This window comes from Odocoileus virginianus, chromosome 9 (assembly GCF_023699985.2).
Source record: "Odocoileus virginianus isolate 20LAN1187 ecotype Illinois chromosome 9, Ovbor_1.2, whole genome shotgun sequence".
Lineage (NCBI taxonomy): Eukaryota > Metazoa > Chordata > Mammalia > Artiodactyla > Cervidae > Odocoileus > Odocoileus virginianus.
Window position 1 is genome coordinate 53,056,648 of NC_069682.1, and position 8,378 is coordinate 53,065,025.

The window sequence follows — 8,378 nt, forward strand, 5'->3', positions numbered from 1 at the left end:
GACAAAATAGGTGAAGGTGATTAAGAGGTACAAACTCCCAGCTAAAAAATAATGAGGATATAATGGGGATATAATGGACACATAGGGAATATAGTCAACAACATTGCAACAGCTTTGTATGGTAATTGATGGTGAATGGTCTATTGCAGTGATCATTTCATAATATGTAAAAATGTATTCATAATGTATAAAAATATCAAATCACTATGTTATATACCTGAAACTGATATATATATGATATTGTATATTAATTATAAGTCAATAAAAGGCAAACAATTTGGATTTCATCAAAATCAAAAACATCTGTGCATCAAAAGACACTATCAACAGAGCAAAAAGAAAAAAAAAAAAAACAGAGCAAAAAGGCAACATGCAGAATGGGAGAAACTATTTGCAAAGCACATATCTGATAAGGAATTAACATCTAAAATATGTAGTGAATACTAAAATTCAACAAAGAAATAGATTCAAAAGTAGCAAAGGGCTTGAATAGACATCTCTCCAAAGAAAAGGTACAAATGATCAATCAGTACATGAAAGAGGAGCAGAATCACTAATCATTGCTGTTGGTTGCTTAGTTGCTAAGTCATCGTGTCTGACTCTTTTGCGACCAGATGGACTGTAGCCTGCCAGGCTCCTCTGTCCTTGGGATTTCCCAGGCAGTTCCTGGAGTGGGTTGCCATTTCCTTCTCCACCCTAATTATTAGAGAAATGCAAATCAAAACCACCATGAGATAGCAATTTGTACACCCCTGTTTATAGCAGCATTATTCACAATAGCCAGAAAGTTAAAGCAACCCAAATGCCCACTGATGAGAGCACGGATAAATAAAACATGGTACATACTGCATACAATGGAATATTATTCTGTTGCAGCAACATGGATGGACCTGGAGATGATCATGTAAGTGAAGTAAGTCAGACAAAGACAAATATTATATAATATCATTTATATGTGAAATATATAAAAATATACAAATGAATTTATTTGCAAAACAGAAACAGACTCACAGACATAAGAAACAAACTTATGGTTACCAAAATGGAAAGGGGGGGGTGGGAAGGGATAAATTAAGAGTTTGAGATTAATACATACCTATCACTGTATATAAAATAAACAACAAAGACCTACTGTATAGCACAAGGAACTATATTCACTATCTTGTAATGATTGTAATGGAAAAGAGTCTAAAAAGAATCTAAAATGGAATCACTTTGCTATACACTAGAAACTAACACAACATTGTAGACCAATTATCCTTCAATTAAAAAAAAAAAAACAAGTTCCAGGCTTCACAGGTGACTCAGTGGTCAAGCATCTGCCTGGAGACAAATGAGAGGCAGGTTCAAGCCCTGGGTCAGGAAGATCCCCTGAAGTAGGAAATGGTAACCCACTCCAGTATTCTTGCCTGGAAAATCCCATGGACAGAGAAGCCTGGTGGGCTACAGTCCATGGGGTCGAAAAGAGTCGGAAACAATCAGCAACTAAACAACAAAAAACGTTCCAATGGTGGTGATGGGTGAGCAACGATAAGAATTTTACTTAATGCCACAAAACTGTACACTAAAAATGGATTAAAACGATAAATGTTATATAGATATGTATGGTAAAATGGCAAATCATGTGTGTGTATATATATATACACATATATATATATATATACATATATGTGTATATATATATAAAACCATAACTAAAAAATAAAATAAAAAGGGGGTGGAAATCCTCCCATACACCCCCAAAGTTACTGACAAAGTGCAAGCTTAGTTACATTCAGTCGTGTCTGACTCTTTGCAACCCCATGGACTGTAGCCCGCCAGGTTCCTCTGTCCATGGGATTCTCCAGGCAAGAATACTGGAGTGGGTTGCCTTGCCCTCCTCCAGGGGATCTTCCCAACCCAGGGATCGAACCCAGGTCTCCTGTATTGCAGGAGGAATCTTAACAGCTGAGCTACCAGGGATGCCCTACTGATGACAGTAGTGGCCAAGTAAGTTGTTATTTTGTTTTTTCAGAGCTCTTTAGTCCACGGACAGAGGGTTGTTAGTCTTTGAAAGAGCAATTGGGGCAAAAAATCATTTCTAACCCCTCCCACCTCCTCTACAAAGCATAGCTGGTCTGCAGTGACCCGCTCAGCATATTGCTCCCACCATCTCTTGAAGGGGGAGATGAAGCAGAGCCTGTAACTCAGAAAGGGGCCCCTGAAATTCGATCCTCATCTTACTGCTGCTTTAGGTCTGTGTCTCCATGCCCCGCACCTGGCGAGGCACTCGGAATGTGATGCATTGCTGGACTGACTTCCAGGCTTCTCTGTAATTTCTATAAAGTCAGGGTAGCCTCCAATTAAAATAAAATAATAATAATAATAAATTAAAATAAATAAGTAAATAAAGGCAGGGTGGTGGGGGGGACTTGAAAGATAATAAATGTTTCAAATGAAAGAGATGTTCCAAATCTCTTATTTAAACAAAAAATGTCAGGAGAAAGGTCAGGGAAGAAAGGTTACATGGTAATAAAGGAAGAGGGCACAAGTCCCAGGGTGGCCTTGATTTTTTAATTTAAATCCAGGGCCCATCACTAGCTGTGGCTCCTCATGAATGATAAGCAGAGACCGTCCAGATGTGGCTGCCGCCTGGGGCGATCAAACCACAAGATGTTGCTTTAGAATAATACGTTACTCTGGATGGAACGTTTCAACAGGTGCTGATTTCCTAGGTGGAATGGTCTCTTTCCCCAAAGCAAGAAAATACTTCTTTTGCATACCCTGCCCTTAGAAACAGTAAAAGCCCCCTGGCCTCTGTGTGAGGCTGATTTCCCTGGTAGGTGTCACCTCCTTTGTTTTGGGGTCACTTGAATTATAATTTTTGACCTACTCTGGCCTTTGGACACAAACAAGCTCTCTTTGAGCACTTTCTCTCTCTGGAGGGGAATTTTACTTTTAAATATCAATAGGTATATAAATGAAGGCTTCCATGCTAGCTTGGGCTTTGTTTGAAAGAGAAACATTATTTCGTGACATTTTGGAAAATATTTCAAGTGAATGGATTCCTTTGATGTTCAGACAAATTAAAGGTTAAATCACTCCATGGAGTTGTCAGGGACAGGAAACAAGATTATTTGCTGTGTGCAAGGCTTTTTTGTTTGCCTTAAATACTTATTTTGTACCTGTCCCTTAGAGTTTCTTGAAAAATCAGTGTTTAAATGTATGCTATGTGGGTTCTTCCAGGCAAGATCTCTGGGTCATCCATCGATCTCATCAAATCTGTTTAAATATCTGTCATATTGGTCCATGGGTCTTGTTGGGGGCTTTTTGTTTTTGTTTTCCTGTCCTGGCTACTTAAATTAATTTAAATTTGTTCTTTTCATATGTCATTGAGAAACACATGATCGTTCCTGCTGACTGCCCAAAGTGTTCTCTGGAGCTCAGCCCTGCCCATGCTTCTATAAAGTGTGTGTTTTCAGGATGGGTGGCAAAAGTCCCTGGGAAGTTGTGTCAGCAGATAAAAAAAAAATCTGGGCAAAGCAGGGGTAATGAAATTAAACACTCACATGCAAAGTACAAGCTGGCTCTAAGATTTTCAGATTTGGTGTTCAGCACGAGTGCTTTTCCACAACACAGAGACGCTGACACTTCTGGGAAACAGAGATGCACTGTGGGGAGTGATCAGGCAAGGGGTGGTGATGCTTCTAGCTTCTGAGGAGGTTCTGCAGCCCTGGTGCCTTTGTTCTGCCTCACAATAGACTTACAAATAAGATTTCATGGTTAGAAGTAGCCTCAGACACGCAGGGAAGGAAGGCAGGGGCCTTGGGAGAACATCCTTACATCAACCAAAAGGGAGGCCAGAGGTTGTCCAAACAAGCTTTGAGAAATAACAATTCTGCACAAAACAGAGCCCAGTTCTGTGGTGTAATGAAAGTTCAAAGCTGTCCAGATTTAGCAAAGGCGACGGCTGTGTGCAAAGGGAAATATGCCCAGCATCAAGAGCCCCTGCAGTGACCTAGAGGGGTGGGGTGGGGGCAGTGGGAAGGAGATTCAGGAGGGAGGGGATATATGTATACATATGGATGGTTCACTTTGCTGTACAGCAGAAGCTAACACAACATAGTAAAGCAATTAATACTCCAATTTTTTTAAAAAGTGGGAAACTAAGGTGCTTCATGGAGAGCCTACAAGGTTGCATCCCTGTGAGCTAAAGCTGATGGAAGCATCACCTGGCAAGGCCAGTTCTGGGACTTCTCCTACCTGCAGACTAGAGAAAACGGAAGCCTGCATTCTGTGACAGGACCCAGTTAATTTCAGGATAAACCTGAAAACTGATAAACCTTCTGCTGCAGAACTTTTACAGAGAGCAAATCTGTCATCTTGAGAGGAGTTCGACGTTCTAAATAAGTACAATTAGGATGATAAGCATACTTCTCCCTCCTCGAAACCCCTTCATTATTAAGAGAGAGAAGGATACAGACAGAGTGGGACAGGAAGACTCTGGTAAGAAATTCAAAGACTCCGAAACATACCAGAGGGTGGAGGGTGACTGGCAGCTTCCGTTGAATGAAACCAATTTTTTCTCCCAAAGCTTCTGGAGTATAAATGGCTTGGATCAGCTTCTGCATTGGCAACTGAAGATGGCAAACTGCCGAAATACAAAGTGGCTCAGATGATAAAGACTCCACCTGCAATGCGGGAGACCTGGGTTTGATCCCTTGGGACGATCTGCTGGAGGAGGGCATGGCAACCCACTCAGTATTCTTTCCTGGAGACTCCCCACGGACAGAGGAGCCTGGCAGGCTATAGTCCATGGGGTCACAAAGAGCTGGACACACCTCTGCGACTGAGGGCAGAGGCACAGTGTCCACTGCACTGTGAGGCCAAACAAGACCAAAACATCCAAGAATGGAATAGAGAAAGCTTTACTGCAGGGCCCCGCAAGGAGACGGCGGCTCATTCCTTACAAACACCAAACTCAGACTTCCCTGGTGGCTCAGGGGTAAAGAACTCACCTGCCAATACAGGATACATGGGTTTGATCCCTGGTCCAGGAAGATCCCACATGCACGGGGGCAACTAAGCCTGTGCCCCATAACTACTGAACCTGTGCCCTGGAGCCTTTGCTCCAGGATGAGAGAAGCCCCCACAATGAGAAGCTCACTCGCCACAACTAGGGAAAGCCTGCACAGCAATGAAGACCCAGCAGGGCCAAAATAAATACATTAATTAGATTAGATTAATTAATTACCAGCCTTTTAATTAATTTATTAAATAAAAATAACCAGCCTTCCGGTCCTGGAAGGCTCTCGGCAAAACCCTTTTGAAAGGTGAAGGAGGCACAAGGTTGCAAACAGCTTGGCGTCAGAGCCTTTGTTCTTGAGGTCAGGTCATGGTCAGGTAATGATGTTCTGGTAAGTCTCTACCAAACGAATGTTAGTCTCTGTTCTGACAAGAAGGTCCAGGTCCCCAGATCCTGTCCAGCTGCCATCGCTGAGGGAGCCAGGCACCCGGGACTCAATTGGCCTTCAGGCTCCTCAGGCTGCCTGTAAAGAGGGAGCCAGTAGGCTGCACCCGATGCAGAAAGCCGCTGCCATGAGGTGGCTGAGGCAGGGATGGGGGAGACGGTCACCACAGCTACCTCAAGGCCAGGGCCCAGCAGTGGGCAGCCTTGGCAAGGGCTCTGGAACTTGCAGGACACAGCCCGCAGCCTGTGCCTCAGGCTCCTCGCTCACCCACTGGGCCAAGGCCAGGAGAACTGGAGGGCCTCAGGGAAAAGGCCAGGTTCCACCTCTTACCTCACTCTCAGTCTGAGGACCACCATTCCACAGGCCTTTGGCTGAATGCCCAGACTAAGGGTCACTCACTGACAGTTGGTTGCTTGTGGGAGGGGCCACTGCAGCGCTGACCAACGGCTGAGCAGGATCACTAATAATCCCTCACTGACAGTCAGTAGCTTGTGGGAGGGGCCACTGCAGGGCTGACCAATGGCTGAGAAGGACCACTAATGGTCCCTCCCTGACAGTCAGTTGCTTGTGGGAGGGGCCACTGCAGGGATGACCAATAGCTGAGCGGGGACCCCTAACTGTTCTGCAGTAACCATCACCTGGTAACAGCTTGGTGGGGTAGGAGGGGTAATGGCCCATAGCAATGGTCTGTACTGGGCCACGTTCTATTACAAAACCTCTCCTAAACCAAAAGGGACACGAGAAATAAGATCTTGACACAAAAAATAAGATCAATTTACCTTATCTCATTTTATTTTTTGGTGTTCTCATCCAATACTTTTTTTTAATAAGAGTTGCTCAGTAAATTCTTCAAAATGAGGTATTGAAAGTGTGTTTATATCTGTGGTTCTCACCTGGGAGTGGTGTGTCTGACTCCCAGGGGACACTGGGTAGTGTCTGAAGACATTTCTGATTGTCACCATGCAGTGGTGGCCTCCCCCACCCCCACCTGATGTGTAATCAGCCCTTCCTTCCGTGACATTGGACTGAGTGCACTGGCCCAAGTGCTCCATTGAGGCAAGGACCTCTCTGTCCACAGCCCCTCCTAGCCCATCAGGCCAGCCCACTCCTGCCACCCACCCAACTGCACTGCTCTAGCAAGCAGACAGGAGCTCCACCCTGGGGGCACCAGCTCTGGGGCTATCTCTGGGATCAGGAGCTGACTGTTGGGGCCAGGGTGGGCTGAACCCACAGTACCTGACACCCCTCCACCTGACCACCGTGGTCTCTGCCATCTGCACACCTCATTCCACCGAGGTCTAAAGGACAACGTTGCAGGAGCAGCCAAGTCCTTCAGACCTGGGGTGCAGTGGCAATGAGGCAGGTACCAGTTACAGCGGCCCAACTCAGCCATTGATTGGCACCACAGTTGACCCCTCATCCTTCATATGTAAAAGGAGTTTGAATTCAGACCGAAGATGGTTTTTTGAGATGCTAGATGCTAGTCTGCCATCTTCTTAGACTGCTAGCTTTCCCATTAAAATCACTAGTCCTTGTTTCAACTACCCAGTTGGGGGCATGAGTGTGGGCAGGCACATCACCCCTAGGTGAGAACCACTGATGTAAACTCACCAGCAATATCTCATTCTGAAGAATTTATTGAACATCTCCTTTAAAAAGTACCACATGGACTGGATGAGAACACCAAAAAATAAAATAAAATGAGATAAAGTGAATTGAAATGATCTTATTTCTTGGGTCAAGATCTTATTTCTCACATGGAATTCTGATCAATATTATGTGGCATCTTTAATGGGAGGGGAGTTTGGGGGAGAATGGATACATGTATTAATATATGTGTGCCTGAGTCCCTTTGCTGTTCATATAAAACTATCACAACATTGTTACTTGGCTATGAGAATGAAAGTGTTAGCTGCTCCGTCTTGTCTGACTCTTTGTGACCCCATGGACTTAGCCCTCCAGGCTCCTCTGTCCATGGGATTCTCCAAGCAAGAATACTGAAGTGGGTTGTTATTTCCTCCTCCAGGAGATCTTCCCAACCCAGGGATTGAACCCAGGTCTCCTGCATTGCAGGCAGATTCTTTACCATCTGAGCTACCAGGGAAGCCCAATATAAATAAAAAGTTTAGGAAACTTATCTCCCAATTTATTGGCCTGTCATGTGGCAAGCAGAATGAGCTTGGACTTGGTGACAGACACTCGGGGGAGGGAGGCTGGTTGTTGGCATCTACTGGATGGAGGCCAGAGGTGCTGATAAACTCCTCCATTGCACAAAGCAGAGCTACAAGGAAGCCTCTGGCCCCAAACATCAATGTGCCAAGGCTGGGAATCCTGGACAGGATAGTGTCCTTTAAAGCTCTCAGTCATTCAGACAGGAATGCCTACAGAGAAGCCCTTTGCAAACCAGGCTTTGTGTTTAGGAACCAGGGAGGTTTAGATGACAAGACACAAAACCCAATTCAAATCAGTTGAGGCACTACAGGGACCACAGTGACTCTAGCAACTAAAATCTACATTCGTAACTTTTGAGAGTTGGACCATAAAGAAGGCTGAGCACTGAAGACTTGATGCTTTTAAACTTTGGTGTTGGAGAAGACTCTGGAGAGTCCCTTGGACAGAGAGGAGATGAAACCAGTCAACCCTAAAGGAAATCAACCCCAAATATTCATTGAAAGAACTGATGCTGAAGTTGAAGCTTCAGTACTTTGGCCACCTGATGCAAAGAATAGACTCATTGGAAAAGACCCTGATGCTGGAAAAGATTGAGGGCAGGAGGAGAAGGGGGTGACAGAGGATGAGATGGGTGGATGGCATCACTGACTCAATGGACTTGAGTTTGTGCAAGCTCCAGGAGGTGGTGAAGGACAGGGAAGCCTGGTGTGCTGCAGTTCTTGGGGTCGCAAAGAGTCAGACACGACTGAGTGACTG

At 44.8% G+C, this 8,378-nt stretch overlaps 1 long non-coding RNA gene across 1 annotated transcript; it reads right to left on the bottom strand.

Moving 5' to 3' along the window:
* Positions 1-1,952: 1,952 nt before the first annotated feature.
* On the bottom strand, positions 1,953-4,812 carry LOC110145027 (uncharacterized). Its single transcript, XR_002316059.2, has 3 exons — positions 4,515-4,812; positions 3,549-3,632; positions 1,953-2,318 (listed from the first exon to the last, which is right to left on the bottom strand). It is a non-coding gene; the product is annotated as an uncharacterized lncRNA (long non-coding RNA).
* Positions 4,813-8,378: the final 3,566 nt, after the last annotated feature.